General features: G+C 37.7%; 1 long non-coding RNA gene across 1 annotated transcript in view; it reads right to left on the reverse strand.

Annotated features, from left to right (window-relative positions):
• Nucleotides 1-20,824, reverse strand: part of LOC120224145 — a 188,672-nt gene that overhangs the window by 98,792 nt on the left and 69,056 nt on the right. Inside the window, exon 2 of the long non-coding RNA XR_005526484.1 lies at nt 17,591-17,729. This is a non-coding gene — a long non-coding RNA (uncharacterized LOC120224145). The remainder of the gene's footprint in view (nt 1-17,590; nt 17,730-20,824) is intronic.

Here is a 20,824-nt window from a genome sequence, read left to right on the forward strand (position 1 = left end):
GCAAGATTATTTCTAAATTCTCTTGGAAAGGCCATTGCTTTTGAGGCAATAGAAAATCTATAAAACCAGCAAAGCCTTCCACACAGAAGTATGCAGATACTTCTCACTTATCTCTGAAAGTCAGGTAAACAGCTTCACAATTGTGTGCCCTAGGGACAAGTGATGCATTTCGAAGAACTAAGAGACCAAAAAAGAATGTGAAATGCTATTTAATTTCCATTCCTATGCCCTGGCACAAATAGATTATGGCTTTATTTTTTTCCTTTACAAATTCCAAGAGAAGATGATTCTTTAATCCCTGTGCTATTATACCAAAGCAGTCACAACCTTTATCATAAAAAATTTTCAAAGATCGACCCTAACCCTAAATCCCTTCACCTAGTACACTGACTAAAGTCTTCCTCCTTGGAAACCAAAAATAAGGATTAATTACCATATCCTGTACATTTGTATTTGCCCCTTCAATAACTCTCTGCATAATTCTATCATAGCAGGCATCACATTGGACACAAGTTACCCTGTCTCTCACCTACTGATGATGATGATGGTGATGATAATACCAATGACGATGATGATGATGACAATGATCTCTGATGGCAGATTGTGTGCTTTTACAGTGCCTAGCTCAGTATCTGGAACATAGCTGGCATTCTATAGAAACTGAGTTGCTATGTTGTTTATTATGTTACATACACTATATTTAAGCTAAATATTTTCAAGCATTTTAGATGGTAAAAGAAGTTACTTCTCAAACCTTTCTGGAATTCAGCAACATACTTTACCAAAGGCACCACAATAAATGTTTTGTGGTTATGATAATAATGCAAAATATAGTTTGTGAGTTGCTTTGCCATTATTTTCAAGACCTGTCAATTTGTCATGTTATTCTGCCAACAGTACAGTCTTTGTGGTTGACTGATATATAAACCATGATTGAGGTAATTTGGGGGGAAGGTAAGTGCTGCCTGGTACAAATCACACTATTTGTGTGATCCTGCTTCAAACTCCTGCTATAAGCCCTGGTTATGTTGGGAAAAAATGATTAGGGCAACTTGAATAATAAAAGAAGGCAAACACTAGGGTATGTGAGTAGCTCAGTCAGTTAAGCATCCGCCTCTTGATTTCGACTCAGGTCCTGATCTCAGTTTGTGAGTTCTAGCCCCACTTTGGGCTCTGCGCTGACAGTGCAGAGTCTGCTTGGAATTCTCTTTCTCTTTCTCTCTCTGCCCCTCCTGTCCTCTCTCTCTCTCTCTCTCAAAATAAGTAAACTTTTATTTATAAAGGAAGAGAAATATTAATAATAACAGTAGTTAAAGAAGATAGAGATAATGTCAAAGCTATTTCCAACAGTCATATTCTAATTGCTTTAGTCATATTCTAATAAAGAGTTCATGGCAAACTCTTATGTGGCAGCTGATCAGAACCCTCTCCATCACTTTTCCCCTTCGGCATCCTGAGAGGCTTTGGCAAATCTTGCACCAACCTTGCTACCAATTTGCTGTCTCTTGCTATAGCAAGAGTATTCCAAAATAACATGGAGTTCTCCCAATTATAACTCCACCATAATGAAAACGATTAGTTCATTCATTCAACTAATATTTTTTAAGTCATTGTCACATACCAGACATCTTTTTAGATACCAGACAATTCATTAAAAATATTTTTTTTTACTATGGTGCTTACATATAGTACAGAGATATAATAAGTATATATTCAATAAATATACAGCATATTAGATAGTAATAAGTATTATGAAGGAAAATAAACAGGCTCAGATGACCATATAAATTATTGTGCAAAATAGGAATAACAGAGAAAGGAAGAGTTTTTATAATAACACTAGTAGGCATAAACCAGAACTGTCCCATGTAACCAGGGCATGTAGTCACTGTATTGGAGGGACATGAGAAATAGGAAGGATATAAGGATATGTCTTAATTTCCAGGATCTATATACGTGAAAATTAGGTAACTAGCCCACACATACCAAGTAGCAGGAACTATTTAGAACATTCTTTCTGTAATAACTCATTTAATATTATCATTATATTATGAGGTAGGTGTTATTATTATTTCTATTTGATGGGTTGGGAAACATGCAAATAGATTTCAGAGCAAGGTTTTCCTAGGAACCCTTCTCTCATTATTCCCTGGTTCTCTTGCCTCTTCCAGATGCCTTTCCCCCATTAGCCTGAAGTACCCATGTCTACAATTTCCTTCTCAAGTCCTCTTCATGTGATTGAGTAAGACATTCAAATACGGTAAGTTAAAATGAAGATGCTGAGGGGCACCTGGGTGGCTCAGTCAAGTAAGCATACAACTTCAGCTCAGGTCATGATCTCACAGGTCATGAGTTCAAGAGTCGCATCAGGATCTGTGCGGACAGCTCAGAGCTGGGAGCCTGCTGCAGATTCTATCTCCATCTCTCTCTGCCCCTCCCCCACTCACACTCTGTCTCTCTCTCTCAAATATAAACACTTAAAATTTTTTTTAAAAAATGAAGTTGCTGAATTTTGACCATAATTACTGTGCATGTGAAGCTAAGGAAGTACCCTTTTCAGAGGTCCTCTTTGGTGGTTAAAGTCTTTAGACAGAGTCTCTCATGTTCTGGCCACAAAACTGTTTTTTTTTTAAATCCTCATATCTCTCAACATTCAGATTTGATACATTGCTTTCAATATTGTATGCACAACTTATACAATATTGTATACAATATAAATATTGTATGCTTTCAATATTGTATCTCATTGTTAAATTGTGTGTGTGTGTGTGTTTCAACAAATGCTTTCAAATTTTGAAAGGTTGTGTGCCACCAAGACAAAGGAGACTGATACAGAAATATTAAACTAAAACGAAGAAAGTACAAAGTTTTATTTGTTGTATAAATATCTTTCTGTAAACCATAGGTATTAATGGGAACTAGAAGAAAAATAAAAATGAAAATGAAGATTTATTACAATTATGAGATTGTGAATAATTTTTAATGAGTTTTCATTATTATTAGAAGATTGTACAATAAGTAGAAATTTTTTTAAATCACCCAGCACAAGACTTATTCATGTCTTAGAGTCACTGGAGAGGTGATTTACAGTCCTTAATTTACTGGAGGCTATGTAAATTACATGGTCCTCTTTTACATTATACTTGGAATGGTTTAAGGTCTTATTTACCAGTTAACCATTTCAAACTTATACAGGACAAACAGGAGAGAGAAAACACAACTGAGTAGAAAAAATGTTAGTTTTGATGAAATCAGTAATAAGTGTAGACTCTGATGAGTAGTTTAACAGAAACAGTTTTCAAGTAATATTCTATGGTTGGACATCCAGTCCATTCCTGTATTTTGAGGGATGTCTGGAGAGCTCTCTGGTATCGAGCAGAGGGACAGATACATGACACTGAGATAAATAAATGTCCCTGATAGTCCTTCACTGATAAAATTTGAAAGTTAATTGTCCCCTTCACTTCAATTTTGCTTTAATCACTCTGAAGCTAGAATAGCCTTTATAGAACTCTTCAAATTGAAGTTATCTAAATAAATAAATATAGTTTTAAATTGCTTTTTAAATATATTTAAAATTACTATTATATAAATTAATAACCTATTAAAATCTATATTTTATTTTATATAATATATTAATATTTACTATATATTTTAAATCACTAGTTCTTTGCAAAAAAGGGTACTTTAAAAAAATCAAGGCTAATTTAGAGGGTTGAAATAAAGTAGTTAAGGGGCACCTGGGTGGCTCAGTCAATTAAGCATCCGACTTTGGCTCAGGTCATGATCTCACAGTCTGTGGGTTGGAGCCCCATGTTGGGCTCTGTGCTGACAGCTCAGAGCCTGAAGCCTGCTTTAGATTCTGTGTCTCCCTCTCTCTCTGCCCCTTCCCTGCTCACTCTCTGTCTCTGTCTCTCAAAATAAAATAAAAACATAAAATAAATTGAAATAAAGTAGTTAAAAAATTTTAAATGTATTATCCTTGCACAGAGACTATCATTTTTATCATTCAATATTTAGAAGAACAGCTCTTTGGCTGTGATGTTTGAAAAAAAAAAAAAACCTGTATGCATATGTTCATTTTTTTCTAAATGCTGCCTTATCAATGTTGTATAGGAAATTGAGAAAGTGCTCTTCACCAGTGTCCTATTCTGGAAGAAAGTGAATGAAAGCAATACTGACCTGTGAATGGAAAGGTCACTGTAATATATGTGTATGTGAGTGCTTTGGAAAAGGAATAATATTGGATATACTTATGTGTAGACATTGAATATTATTTGATTCAAAATGTCCATTAAATTTTAAAAAACGTTATGCTAGGTCTTGGGATATAGCTTTTAAGGTGTCTTATTTTCCAAATATTACTAAACTTTGTCAGCTTCAGCAAGGCAAATAATGCAAACCCTCAGCAAGATGAATAATGATTAAGCACTCCCCTACTCCACAGTCTTTGAATAAGTCTTAGGAAACCAAGACACAGGAAGAAGCCCCAGCGTGAAGCTGGTGATCTTCATCTGGCCAAGAGTATGAAGGGGCATTCTCTGAAGGGACTTCCTCATTCAGATAATCTTTTGAGGAGAGCAACGTGTTCTTGACAACTCCCTCCTTAGATCAAGAAACCTACCTCTACTCTCAGATTGAGTAACTTAACCATAGTTAAGCTCTGTTTCACAAAAGAATATTAACAACTTATCCACATCCATTTTTAGTTTCTTAATCAGTCAGTCCTTTCTATGTCCAGAGCCTGGGACTAGGAGAATGAAAGGCTTTTAAGTAAGGCATAAAATCGCTTCCATTTCTATGTTCATTCTTTGTGTGCAGCCTTTTTCTCAACAGTTAGTAGTTTGATTATGACAATGTTAAAATATATCTCTCCCCCATATCTCAAAAACAATAATCATTTGGTTGACACTTTTACAAGAAGATTAGCACAAGATAACCATGGAAATGAACTCTGTAGAAACTGGTTATAGTGCCACCGGATGCAGATATATGAAGAAATGATTTACACGTGCATCACTGTATTATTATAAGACATTTTTCTATAAAATTAACAGTGATGCTTATGGACAATTTGAGCTAAGTAGCTAGTAAGCAAGCAAAATAAAAAGTTCAAGGTAAACCAATACTTTTGATGTGATAAGAGTAAGAGTGTTCCGATGCATTTAACCTAAGTATATAAGCTTTACTAACAAGAACATTTGCTTAGTCTTTTCTATTAGGTTTTATTGCTACATTGATTGTGAAACTATAATAAAACCTTATTGAAGCTTTATAACCAAATAAAATGTACCGATAATCCAATCATCTATTACATAATGCATAATGGGATGGTGGCAGCCACTTTTTAAAGACCTCAGCAAATATATCGATCAATAAATCAAGAGCTATTTCCTAAACACTGTGTCAGGCCCAACTGGCACCATAAAAGATGTAAATATATTCAACACGATCTATAATATTGACTACATATTACAGAAAGATCCCTAATACCTTAAGAAATATAAGTGACACATGATGGTAGAGATAATAAACAATACAAAAACTCATGGTATCTGAGTAGTAAAAACATGTTTAATGACAAAGAATGCACCTGAGTTAGACAGTGAAGGATGAGAATCTAGACACGTAAAACTAGAAAAGAAAGTAGTGGAGACTCTGCAAAGTCCACTGACAGTTGACAGATAGGGAGGAAATTGTTACAAGTTAAAAAAAAGACTACTGAGTAACCTTAGCATAATTAAGGAACCTAGGTGAATGAGAAAGACAAGTCTAATATGGATATTAATAGACACCAATGGGGAAACTTGAAATATATGAAGATATGTTCAATTCATTACGAAGACAGAAATGAAATTAAAACAGTAGCAAATACCCCCTTGAAAACATTATTTAGCAAAAAAAAATTAGAAAATCAGGTAATACCAAATATTCATGAGAATGTTGGGGACGAAACGTGTTAACCCAGTACTTAATGGGAATGTAGACTAGTGCAGTTATTTGAGGAATTAATGAAATAACATTGGCCAGATCACATCACGAAAAAATTCACTCCTGGTTTCATCACTCAGAGAAACTAGTACACAAATATGATGTAAATAAGCATTCTGATGTTATTGCTGTCATGGTTGTTGTAATTTTCTGACAACAGGGAGTTGAAGGTAACCGAAGTGCCTGAAAATGGAACTTAGTACAGGACTGAATAAAGTAAAGTGTGATGGGAAAATATCTGAACCATGTGGAATATAATACAACCGTTCTGATAAACCTTACGTAGATATCATTTAAGTTTAAATAAAAGGGAAGAAAAAGATAAAACTTCTAGTGTCATCAATTTGTATAAATTTAAGCTACTTACATTTATAAAGTAATGTTGTGTATAATTTTTCAGAAGTACAGACATATCCAGAGACATAAAGCAAACACAAGGAGCAGACACCTATAGTGGGAAGAGGGTAAAATGAAGCAGGATTCCAAGATTAAAGAAAAATAAAATTAAGACAGTAATTTGTGGAGTTGAAGATAAAAGACAAAGATGATAAAAAAGGGGCCATAAACTGAGAAGTCCTCAGCTTCAACTCCCTGGGCTCCCCCAAGGAAAGCCAAATAGCCAGCTTCCATGTTTCCATGGCATATAGTTGTTACTCTATGCAAAAGGAACCAAATTTAGTTTGATTTTACCTTTTAACAAGTACTTGTAAGACATGGGTTAAATCAGCAGGATTATAAGACTAGAACTTTGGTGTTTTTTTTTTTTTTAATACAGACCTCAGAAAAGGGGGATGGGGAAATGGGCTGAATTCAGAGCATGCACTATTTAGGAGGCAATGGCTCTGGATTAGAAGATGCTAAGAAGAGCAATAGGCTGAAACTGAGGGGAAAAAATTGCCCAAATTCTTCAGGAAATATGAATGAAATCGATTGAAACAGTGGGAAGAAATTTTGGGACAGGCAAATCTGTGCCACTCTAGTCTTTTCCACATGTGCATTAAAAGTTAATACTGAAGACTGCTGACTGCTAACAAAACGTTTCTTTCAACTCTGAATTGCAAACTGCTGTATTGTGCTTAATTTAAGGCACAAATGGAAATTTCTACAGGTTCCTCTCAACTGCATGGAGCTGGCATAAATGAGGGAAAAAAGAGCTTTTATTTGACCTTTACCCATCTTCTTAAAAAGAAAATAGAGAACACTAAAAAGGTATGGAAAAAGATTAAGTGGTATTAAGTGGATATTGTTTTTCCTTCATGCCTCCATATAGTAACTCCTTTATGAAAATCATTCCTTTCTTCTCAACTCCTTTGGCTCAGTCTTGAGAAAAGAAATGCAATGGTCCAACCTGAAACAGGCAGCATTGTTGCAGACTGATTGCGCCCCAGGAAGATGATGATGGCTGCAGATCCCAGCCTTGTTAAAATCAGAGGAACCCAGATTTTGGTATCACAGGCATCTTTAACTAATTTAGGATCTGCCTGAGCAGTGATGTGAAAACCCACTGCAAGTTCTTCCTCCAGCTCCTGCTCTGCTCAAATGTACCCTACTAGCATCTTCTGGGCCAGGTCTCTTTCCCCTTTAAGCACCACCCTTGTCTCTTCCACTAAAATTTCATCCTTGACCTCTATCCCCAACATAATCATGCCATTCTTTATTTTTTTTTTGTTTTATTTATTTCTAGGAGAGAGAGAGAGAGACAGCGCGAGCAGGGGAGGGTCAGAGAGAGAGGGAGTCACAGACTGAAACAGGCTCCAGGCTCCGAGCTGGCAGTCAGCACAGAGCCCGACGCAGGGCTCGACCCACGAACCGCGAGATCATGACCTAAGCGAAAGTCGGACGCTTAACTGACTAAGACACCCAGGTGCCCCATAATCATGCCATTCTTAACATACTGGTTCTATTACAATCATTAATCTCTCACCCATCATTCTGTTTCTGTGCTACAAGTCTCCCTTTTGATTCTTCCCTTTAAGGATGCAAGTATTTGGGGACTTATGAAAATATTGGATTGATGCTTTAATGAAGGGCATTAATGGCAAAATAAACACAAAGGAAACTCCACAGTCGAAAGTCTTATTTTGTATGAGAATTGAAGTGGAATCTTCTTTCCTTTTCTTCAAATGATATGGGCTATGAATTGTTCTCATCATAAGAATAACCAGAACTCACAACACTGCTTGAGGAGGCTCTCATCATGTCACTATGAAAAGGGAGTGTGAAGACAGTGTATGAACTCAAACTGTCGCAAAAAGCATTATGATTATTGACTTTCATGTGAGTTGCTTACAATTTTACACCTAATTACTATGCTGCACAATAATGATTATGTAGGCCATTAAATGTTTCATTAACATTTTATGTCTTTTATTTGATTAGTACAGCAAAATTTACTGATGTGTGCTCCATGTTCACAGTTTATTAAATGTACAACATAGTTTCCTACCTATAGAGCTTGATTTCCCCTAGTCTAGAGATAAGGAAATTTTAAAAGTACTGTATATAATCTTTTTTTATTTCCTGTTTTTTTTTTTGCCTTATGTGGACTACAGAAAAGAAACCATCAGAGTTGCCAGAAATTTCATGTGAATATAATGCAATAAAAGCTGACTTAAAGCATTTTGAGAAAATGAATAATTTGGGTATTGTGATAAATGAATTGAGTCTTTCAGCATTTCAGCTCCATATTGGCATGTATCATGAGTGCAAATGCTCTCATTCTGAGTTATATAGGTCGTTAATTTGACTGTGTACTAACTAGTAGCATACATTCATACTGGTCACAATAAATAGAAGCATGTCCTTCTGAGCAAAATAGTGTAACCTAGGCTTGAGAACTTTATAATAATTTATTCATCATTTTTAATAAATATGACAGAACTCTATTTTACAGTTTGGAATATTTCATCTACTTGATAAAATGTTGATTTCATGTAACAGATTTATGATAATAAACTCAAATTCAAGGCCCAATTACCAGCCTTTCTTTTTATTAGAACCACTCCAAAGATTGCCAGTTATAAACTATATTAGGAGAGTAACTTAAATTGGGCTCAAATAATTTGCACTGTTAAATTAACTATTTAGTGGAGTGAGAGGGCAAGATGGCGGAGAAGTAAGGAGCTCCGTACTTGCACTCGCGCCCATACATCACACAGAAAAGATCTGAAGCCATTGGAAACCTTACAAAACTCGAGAGATTGGGAGAAAAAGGACGCAGAATCCACTGAGAGAGCCTTCTAACGTGAGTGCGAACCGGGGAAGATAAAATCGGGCCGGGATTGGAGACTCCAGGGTGGGAGGCGATCCCCCTCTACCCTCTAGGGGAGTGAGAGGGGAAAAGGAGAGAGTCCAAAACAGAAAAACCTCCGCATGGGGGAGAAAAACCTCCGCTCGGTGCATAGAAAGACCGTACTTGCCCAATACGTGCACACCAGGTCCTCTCACGCCAACTGGTCCTGGGGGGTGCTAAGCACACAGACTGCTTCTTTGTGCGGGCTCCGGGAGGCTGGACTTCAGAGTGGTGGTGCGCCTGCCGCCATTGTAGCTCCCGGGAGGCTGAGGCCCCTGCAAGAGCCGCGCAGACACCGGGCGTCCGCGCCCCTGGCTGGCTGGGACTTGAGAGGGAAGGCAAGGAACTAAAAACTGGGAAATTAGCCTGTCTGTTCGTGTTTCGGGTGACGAGCCATAGAGGGACCCGGTTTTCCTCACTCCAGCGGTCTCGGGCTCAGAGCACCCGGCAGGCAAGCCCCCGCCCATGCGCGCCAGCCTGACCCAGAGAAGGAAGCAGCGATTCTGACTCCGCCCCCAGAGCTCGGCAGGGGGCCTGGAATTGCCCAAGGGGGTTGCTTGGGAAGCTGTGTCTAAGGCAATTTCAGCAGGGCGCGCGGACGGGGACTTGGAGATTGGAAATGGCCTGGGTTGAAGAGTGCAAACAACTTCGGCTGCGCCCCGGTACGGGGAGTTTACACGCCCAAAAAAGCGAGGTGCAGCACTTGGTTCAAGAAGGGACTGGAGCACCGTCACTCTCCTCCCCACAACCGCCGAGGCAGAGCTCCCGCCTGAGGCATTGGATCCGCCACGCCCATCCCTGCCTGAGAGGTGCCCTCCTCCCTTTTTTTCTTTTTCTTTTTTTTCCCTTTTTTACTCTTTCTTTTTTTCTTCTTCTTTCTCTTTTCTCTCTTTTTTCCCCAGAACACTGACCTGATTAACTCTGGTCGCCAGCTTGCTTAAACAATCACGAGTCCATTGTGTAAATGTAAATTCTACACCTACTGACATTTTCAGCTATTTCTCTCAGGAGTAATTAGACTATATAGTTTCTCTGGATAATTCCAGCACCCTTCTCTCACCTATCCAACCATATTCTACCCTTTACCTCTTTGAAAAAAGCTTCTTATCCCTTCTGCCTGTTCATTCTATTTCCAATTGTGTCTCATCCCGCCCTGCTTTCTCTCTGTTTCTCTATGCTCCTCAACCAGCACTGCATACACACGGCTATTTAACTGTAGCTGGGAAATCTGGTTATATGCTTTAAACCGTTCTTTGTCCATCGGTTTTCTTCTTTTTTCCTTTTCCTTTCCCCTTTTTGACCCTTTTATGTATTTTATACTCCCTATTATTCGCCCTCCCTCCTCCATCTTTTCTCTTAACTTTTTCGTTTTCCCTCTCGCTTTGCATGTTAGTTGAATTAGCCTGTGCGTTTGTGTGCTCCTGCTCCCTGTGTGTTTGTCTGTCTGTTTTCTTTTCCAGGGCTACCTCAAGAAACAAGCTAGAGTGCACAAGGTGGAGAGTCCCAAATATCACTACGAATAGGAAAATAAAATAACCAAGGTCCCAACAAGAGAGACCAGGGGATACCATTCAAAAAACACTCTCTGAAAGGGTAGGCCCTGGAAAGTCAAAGAGCCTTCTTGGATATAGCAGTGCTCATAGAAACAGAGAGAATAATAGGTCTTTAAAACCAACAAGAGCCGGAAAGCTAACTAAAATGACGAAACGAAAGACCTCTCCTCCAAAGAAACTCCAAGAAGAAATGACAGCTAATGAACTGCTCAAAACAGATATCAGCAGCATCACTGAACAAGATTTTAGAATAATAATGGTAAAATTAATAGCTGGGCTTGAAAAAAACATAGGGGACATCAAAGAAACTATGGCTACAGACAGAATGGAAAATAAAAATAGGCATGAAGAATTAAAAAATGCGATAAATGAGATCCATAATAAATTAGAGGCCTCCAATGCACGGATTGAAGAGGCAGAAAGGAGAATAAGTGATTTAGAAGACACCATTATAGAAAAACAAGAAGCTGACAAAAAAAGAGACAAACTGATCCAGGAACAGGAAAGAAGAATTCGAGAGCTCAGCGATACGGTCAAACGCAACAATATCCGTATCATAGGAATCCCAGAAGAGGAAGAGAGAGGGAAAGGTGCTGAAGGAGTCCTGGAACAAATTATAGCAGAGAACTTCCCCGACCTGGGGAAGGAAGTAAATGTGGAAGTACAAGAGGCTCAGAGGACTCCCCTCAGACGTAACCTGAATCGATCTTCTGCACGACATATCATAGTGAAAATGGCCAAATACAAGGACAAAGAGAGAATTTTGAAAGCAGCTAGGGAGAAAAGGGCCCTAACATACAAAGGGAAACCTATCAGAGTGGTGACAGACCTATCTACTGAAACTTGGCAGGCTAGAAAGGAATGGCAGGAAATCTTCAATGTGATGAACAGTAAAAATATGCAGCCAAGAATCCTCTATCCAGCAAGCCTGTCATTCAAAATAGAAGGAGAGATAAAAACCTTTCCAAATAAACAGAAATTGAAAGAATTTGTCACCACGAAGCCAGCCCTACAAGAAATCCTGAGGGGGATGCTCTGAAGGAAAGGTTGCAAGGAACAAAGATACCAGAGACACCACCACAAACATGAACCCTACAAAAGATACAAAGACTCTAAACCCACATATTTCAATAATAACACTGAATGTAAATGGGCTGAATGCTCCAATCAAAAGACATAGGGTAGCAGAATGGATTAAAAAACAAAATCCATCAATATGCTGTCTACAAGAAACTCATTTTAGACGGGAAGATACCTTCAGATTAAAAGTAAGGGGATGGAGAAATATATATCATGCTACAGGAAATCAAAAGAAAGCCGGAGTAGCGATACTTATATCAGACAAACTGGACTTTAAATTAAAGACAATCACAAGAGATGAAGAAGGGCACTACATAATAATTACAGGGTCCATCCATCAGGAAGAACTAACAATCATAAATGTCTACGCACCGAATATGGGAGCACCTAAATATCTAAAACAATTAATCACAAACAGAAACAAGCTTATAGATAAGAATGTGCTAATAGCAGGGGACTTTAATACTCCGCTTACAGCAATGGATAGGTCAACCAGACAGAAAATCACTAAAGAAATAATGGACTTGAAAGACACATTGGACCAGATGGATCTGACGGATATATTTAGAACTTTACATCCTGAGGCCAGGGAATTTACTTTCTTCTCAAGTGCGCATGGCACATTCTCCAAGATAGATCACATACTGGGACATAAAGCAGCCCTCAATAAATATAAAAGAATAGAGATCATACCATGCACACTGTCAGATCACAATGCTTTGAAACTTGAAATCAATTACAGGAAGAAGTCTGGAAAACCGCCAAAAACATGGAGGTTAAAGAACACCCTTCTAAAGAATGAATGGGCCAATCAGGCAATTAGAGAGGAAATTAAAAAATATATGGAAACAAATGAAAATGAAAACACAACAATTCAAAATCTATGGGATGCGGCCAAGGCAGTCCTAAGAGGAAAGTACATTGCTCTCCAGGCCTATTTCAAGAGATTAGAAAAAGCACAAGTCCAAAATCTAACAGCTCACCTAAAGGAGCTAGAGGCAGAGCAACAAGAACGCCCTAAACCCAGTAGAAGAAGAGAAATAGTAAAAATTAGAGCAGAAATAAACAACATAGAGACCAAAGAAACAATTGAACAGATCAATGAAACCAAGAGTTGGTTTTTTGAAAAAGTAAACAAAATTGACAAACCTCTAGCCAGGCTTATCAAAAAGAAAAGAGAGAGCACCCAAATAGACAAAATTATGAATGAAAATGGACTTATTACAACCAACCCCTCAGAAATACAAGCAATTATCAGGGAATACTATGAAAAATTATATGCCAACAAATTGGACAACTTAGAAGAAATGGACAAATTCCTAAACACACACTCACTACCAAAATTCACACGGGAAGAAATAGAAAACCTGAACAGACCCATAACGAGTGAAGAAATCGAATCAGTGATCAAAAATCTCCCAACAAATAAGAGCCCTGGACCTGATGGTTTCCCTGGGGAATTCTACCAGACATTTAAAACAGAATTAATCCCAATTCTTCTCAAGCTATTCCAAAAAATAGAAGTCGAAGGAAAACTCCCGGACTCATTTTATGAAGCCAGCATCACTCTGATTCCCAAGCCAGACAGAGATCCAACAAAAAAAGAGAACTATAGGCCAATATCCTTGATGAATACGGATGCAAAAATTCTCAACAAGATCCTTGCAAATCGAATCCAGCAGCATATCAAAAGAATCATCCACCAAGATCAAGTGGGATTCATTCCTGGGTTACAGGGCTGGTTCAACATTCGCAAATCAATCAATGTGATCCATCATATCAATAAAAGAAAAGATAAAAACCATATGATCCTGTCAATAGATGCAGAAAAAGCATTTGACAAAATACAGCATCCCTTCTTAATAAAGACTCTCGAGAAAGTTGGGATAGAAGGAACCTACTTAAACATCATCAAAGCCATCTATGAGAAGCCTTCAGCTAACATCATCCTCAACGGGGAAAAACTGAGAGCTTTCCCCCTGAGATCAGGAACACGACAGGGATGTCCACTCTCACCACTGTTGTTTAACATAGTGCTGGAAGTCCTAGCATCAGCCATCAGACAACAAAAGGAAATCAAAGGCATCAGAATTGGCAAAGAGGAAGTCAAACTTTCACTCTTCGCAGATGACATGATACTCTACATAGAAAACCCGACAGACTCCACCAGAAGCCTACTAGAACTGATCCAAGAATTCAGCCAAGTTGCAGGGTACAAAATCAACGTACAGAAATCGGTTGCATTTTTATACACCAATAATGAAGCAACAGAAAGAGAAATCAAGAAACTGATCCCATTCACAATTGCACAAAAAACCATAAAATACCTCGGAATAAACCTAACCAAGGATACAAGAGATCTGTATGATGAAAACTATAGAAAACTTATGAAGGAAATTGAAGAAGACACAAAGAAATGGAAAAACATTCCATGCTCATGGATAGGAAGAATAAATATAGTTAAGATGTCATTACTACCTAAAGCACTCTACACATTCAATGCAATTCCAATCAAAATTGCACCAGCATACTTCTCAAAACTAGAACAAACTATCCAAAAATTTGTATGGAACCACAAAAGACCCCGAATAGCCAAAGTAATCCTGAAAAATAAAACCAAAACGGGAGGGATCACCATCCCAAACTTTAGCCTCTACTACAAAGCTGTCATCATCAAGACAGTATGGTATTGGCACAAAAACAGACCCATAGACCAATGGAACAGAATTGAGAACTCAGAAGTGGACCCAAAAGTATACAGCCAACGAATCTTTGACAAAGGAGGAAAGAATATCCAATGGAAAAAAGACAGCCTTTTTAACAGATGGTTTTGGGAGAATTGGACAGCAACATGTAGAAGAATGAAACTAGATCATTTTCTCACACCATGCACAAAAATAAACTCAAAATGGATATAGGACCTGAATGTAAGACAGGAAACTATCAACACTCTAGAGGAGAAAGCAGGAAACAACCTCCTTGACCTCCACCGCAGCAACTTCTTGCTTGACACATCCCCAAAAGCAAGGGAATCAAGAGCAAAAATAAATGATTGGGACCTCATCAAGGTTAAAAGCTTCTGCACAGCCAAGGAAACAACCCACAAAACTAATAGGCAACCAATGGAATGGGAAAAGATAGTTGCAAATGACATATCAGATAAAGGATTAATATCCAGAATCTTTAAGGAACTCACCAAACTACACGCCCGAAACACAAACAACCCAGTGAAGAAATGGGCAGAAGATATGAACAGACACTTCTCCAAAGAGGACATCCAGATGGCCCACAGACACATGAAACGATGCTCAGCATCCCTCCTCATCAGGGAAATACAAATCAAAACCACACTGAGATACCACCTCACGCTGGTCAGAGTGGCTAAAATGAGCAAATCAGAGAACCCTAGATGCTGGTGAGGATGTGGAGAAACGGGCACCCTCCTGCACTGTTGGTGGGAATGTAAACTGGTACAGCCCCTCTGGGAAACAGCGTGGAGGTTCCTCAGGAAACTAACAATAGAACTCCCCTATGACCCAGCAATAGCACTGCTAGCAATTTACCCAAGGGATACAGAAATGCTGAGGCATAGGAGCACATGTACCCCAGTGTTCATAGCAGCACTCTCCACAATAGCTAAAACATGGAAAGAGACTGAGTGTCCATCATCAGACGAATGAATCAAAAAGATGTGGTTTATCTACACCATGGAATACTACATGGCAATGAGAAACAACGAAATCTGGCCATGTGAAGCCACATGGATGGACCTTGAGGGGGTTATGCTGAGTGAAATAAGTCAGGCAGAGAAGGACAAATATCACATGTTTGTACGTATAGGAGGATTAGGAGGGACTTAACTGAGGAACAAGGGGGAGAAGAAGGGTGGAAATGGTGGGGGAAAGGGAGAGAGGCAAACCATGAGAGACTCTTGAATGCTGACAAAAACTGAGGACTGATGGATGTGGGGGGAGGGGGGATGGGCATGGAGGAGGACACTTGTGGGGATGAGCACTGAGTGTTATGTGGAAACTAATTTGACAATAAACTATTTGTAAAAAAAAAATCATTGGAATCATAAAAAAAAACACAATTTAGTGGAGATTATATTTTACCTTCAGCTAGTAAAACCTAGTTTCTGCTCAGCTTTTGAATTTCCTAATGGACTTCAACAACATGCATCTGTGACCCCTGCTCATGTCCCTTGTTCCAAGTTCCCTTTATATATCAGTTAGTTTTTCATTCTGCTTTACTTTTGTGTTGATATCCTTAGAGAGTCTACGATAGTTTTTCAATAGTTCCAAGTCTGCAGTTAATTTTCACCAATACATGCAATCTCATTTTTACCTTTATTTGACTTATATCACAATTGATCTCAACACTACCCGAAGTTTGAGATGCCCCCCCCACCATTTTTGACGTGGCTACTGGTAGCAATGAAAGGAGGAAGTATTTAATTTTTTGCAATCCTAAAACATCTTATCTTTTTTTACCAGTCACATATATTACTTTAATATAAATTCCATTTATTGCAAGAATCTGAGAACACTTTGAAACAATGAAATAGGGTACTTGACATCTTAAAAAGTAATTGTAAAAAATATATACGAAGTGCGTTTCCATCAGGTTTGTCATTCCTAAATAACAATATGAAAACAAACAGACTGAATTACCCAAAGATTATAAAATACAATCCCAAGAAGATAAAGGAAGAATATAAGTAGACTCTCCTTAGAGAACTTTAAGTAGTTAGCAGCTCAGCATTAATGTAGAAAATCAAGGGGACTCATCACTGTCATGGTTAAATTTAAGTGTCAACTTAGTTAGATCAACATGATCAGTTGTTTGGTCGACTAACCTAGATCTTTCTGTAAAGGTATTTTTTAGAATGTGATTAATATTTACAAGAAGTTGACTTAATAAAGTATATTATTCTCCATAATATGGGTGGGCTTCATCCTACAAGTAGAAGTGCTTAAAAGATTGAGGTTTCCTGAAGAAGAAGGAATATTGCCTCCAGATGGCAACATAAAATTCTCCCTCATTTTCCAACTGAACTCAACACAGCAACATCAACTCTTGCCTGAATCACCAACAAGCCAGCTTGCCCTGTCTGTTGATTTTGGATTTGTCACCTGCCATCTCTCAAAATGACGTGAACTGATTCCTTAAAATCTCTTCCTCTCATTCATCTCTCTCATTCCTCTCTCTCTCTCTCTCTCTCTTTCTCTCTCCCTCTCTCTCTCATGATGCATACTCTTTCTCTCTCCCCACACCCCATCTTACTTTTTATTGGTTCTCTTTAGAATTCTGTCTAACATAATGGGTACAACAGAATCTTCCAAATTTTACCATAAAAAAAAAAAAAAACAAACAAGAGTCACCCAAATCACAGTCAAAATTAAGATACAAGAAGATCTCCTTAAAAGGTTACCCCTCACTTGTGATCAAATCATTCTCTGGACAGAGGTTTCATTTAGAATCATCATTAACAAAGGGTCATTAAAATAGGTATTGGTTATTTTACCCTGAAAGTTGATATTAATAGAAGCAATTAATAGAAGAGATCTTGTGATGTTTCATCAACTCATGGTCTATATTTTTTCTGAAAATTTATCTCCCATCCTGCAGAGTTAAACCACCTCCTGTCATACTTGCACAGATTGAAACCCACCTCTAGTCATCACTGATTGGGCCAGAGATGAGCCCTGATTCAGGCTGGATTCACCATATCTTTCTTTCTTAGAGATCTGCTGGTAGGTTTCAAAGTCTATAATGAGCCTCTGTGAGTCTCCATGGGAATGGACAGAAACCTGGTTTGAGAAAAAAAGAAGAAAATAAGAAAACATTTAATAAAAAGTAGAGACAATAATCTCTCAAAAACCAGAACAATGAAATAAACCAAAATCTTAAAATTAGTAACTTAATTAAAATTTAAAAAATTATTTTTTGCAATTAATAATTATATTTAGTAAAAAAAGAATCAATAGCATTGGATGATATGTGTAAGTGATAAATCACTAAATTCTACTCCTGAAACCAATACTACACTAACTTGAATTTAAATAAAATATTGGAAGAAAAAAAAGAATCAATAAAAGCTAGATTCAGTTCCTGAGGGGATTAGAAATAGGTCTTTCTTCAGGGTCCACAACATATCTCCATAACCTTATACCAAAATCTTTCCTCCTTTTCTTCCTCTTTTTACTTCTTTGGTTTCTTCTTCTTCAAGCTAATTTGATTGTGATTGAGATAGACAACTGTTTCCTTTTGATAAAATTACCTATGACTTATCATTTGCTGTCTTATATTTTTATTTTTAAGTATTTTGAAGAGATAAAAATCAATGCCTCATATTTAATGCACAGTCACTGTATGAATCACATTATCATTTTTCCTAATAGCATTGAATGTATTATCTAACACACACAAAAACACTGTAGATGATGTGAAAATGTAGGTTTTGGTTTTTACTGATTGTTTTAAGACCTTAAGAACAGAGTCACAAGTCAAGCTGTGAAACATCTCGAATTTATTACATCAGGAGACAGTTGCAGTAGCCGAAAAACACACAAACTGAGAAAATGATTCAAAATAATTAGTATAGAAAATTTATTAAGAGGGGTGCCTGGGTGGCTCAGTCGGTTAAGTGTCTGACTTCGGCTCAGGTCATGATCTCACGGTTCGTGGGTTTGAGCCCCGCATCGGGCTCTGTGCTGACAGCTCAGAGCCTGGAGCCTGTTCAGATTCTGTGTCTTCCTCTATCTGACCCTCCCCTGCTCACACTGCCTCTCTCTCTCTCTCTCTTTCTTTAAGAAAAAAAAAAGAAAATTTATTAAGAAAAACATAAAGTGTTTAGAACTTAAACTTGCTAGCATTTAAGGTAGCAGTTAGATGTTTGGTATTTCGGTAAATGTTTCATATACAATCTTCTGAAGCTCTTCCAATTTTAGCCAACAACCCAGAAAGGACCTTTACTATGCACAGTGAAAGAGGTCCACAGGAACAGACCAAGGAACTGTAGAGCTACTGCATGACAATTTTGGAGACCTATATGTTTTTAAGATAAAAAGCCAATAGCCTTAGTAATTATCCAGCTTACCCATTGCTTCAGTTTAATCAAGAACCTGTTTGTAGAGGCCATTTAATGGTGACCTGGGCTTCCTCAACATAGAGGTTTGGAGTAGAAATAATCTTCTCTGTCCCTGGTACATAGTTTTCTTTTATGACAAAAGTTCAGAATAAAAGCAAATCTTTGAATGTTTCCCAGAAAGAATTCTTTCTATCACAGAAGTAACAAAGTGTCTATAAAGTATGTTATATGAGAGACAATATTTAAGAAGAGCAAAAATAATAACTATCCATTTTCCTACTCCAGAGAGGAAGTGATAGAATGACATTGACATATGCAAAACCATAGGAATGAATAGTTTTAGTTAGTGAATTTGTCATTTCAGATTTCTGTGACAAAATTTTCAACAAGCCAGTCATATCTGAATGTTTCTAAATAATAATTATGCTGATGTCAGATAAACTTAGTTGATTAGTATATAAAAATCTCTTTAAAATAATTCATAAATGACTCACCATTTCATAGGCTGAATCTATGAAGAAGAAATTCAGATACATTTACTTAAAAAGTATCTACTAAAGATGTTCCTGAATGTATGACCTTTGCTACTTGCCTATTTTTAAAATCTTTGTATTTACATGGTATCTGTCACTTACATTCACTTACATTTAAATGAAAGTGTCCAGTACAGCACAATTTCACTGAATAACAATTTGTTCTTCACTGATATGGTGTTGGTTATTTGTTTCTTTGTACCAAGGCAACTATAACATCAAGTATTTCCTGTGCAACTCATAGGAGCTTAGTATTATTTGAGCCTAAAATAAATCCTAAGTGAAGAAAGTTGGTCTCAAAATCTTGGTCCAATTATAGTAGTCTATGGTTGAATGAAGGGCAATGCTGAGTACAGTATGACATACACTATACAGACTCGTCCCATGCACTCACTCCCATCCTCATGGGCCCATGTAAATCTTCAATTAAAAACAAAAAGAACTTAAGAGGATAGTTCACATGACACTTTCTGTGGGATGAAAGAGCAAAGAATCAAAAAATCTGAAAAGAATACAGAGACAGGAAAAATGGATTCTCTTCAGTGCAGTGGTATGGCATTGGCCATGCCTTAGACAACTCTATCCAACAGGGGATGCCAGTGACATCAATTGTGGTGGCATCAGAGTCTGATGACTGACTTAAGTGTAGATGGTAGCAGTTGCAGTTGAAGTACCTCTATCTTTGCTATAGCAGTCTCCTTTCATTGAAGTTTCTTGGAGGTATAGCACCGTTTTGGAGCTTGCAGGGTGCTGCATTACAGCAGCTTTCACCACTTTGATGACAATGGTATCCAACATTCATGTGATTATGGTTATAGGGCCAGCAAGAGAAGGTGACTCCACTACCAGCTCTAGCGGCAGGAATAAAGATTCCTTTGTACGACTTGTGGAAAAAAAAGCTTTCTGAATATAGTTCAATCTTTAATTAGTGCACATTGTTTCATCTGCCACAGCCTACACAGAACTTACTCATCACTTTCCCGACCCCCCATCACATATCCTCCTATGATGCTCTGTTATACTCCTTCAATGAGCATACCACACCTCTACTTGTTTAGTACCTGCCCCCTCTCTTAGTTCACAATTGGCAGGAAACTATGTATCTGGCTTGTCTTCTTCACTGCTATATCCTCAGAGCCTGGCTTATAATAGGGACTCAAAACGTGTTTATTAATCAATAAAAAGTATATACTGGCTGGGCCAATCCCAATGTCCATAGAGGTCTTCCATATGCAGCAAACAAGGCCACCTTCAATATAATAGAATGTTCTATGACACATAA

The sequence above is a fragment of the Hyaena hyaena genome, unplaced genomic scaffold (assembly GCF_003009895.1).
Source record: "Hyaena hyaena isolate Hyena2069 unplaced genomic scaffold, ASM300989v1 scaffold_1113, whole genome shotgun sequence".
NCBI classification, from domain to species: Eukaryota; Metazoa; Chordata; class Mammalia; order Carnivora; family Hyaenidae; genus Hyaena; species Hyaena hyaena.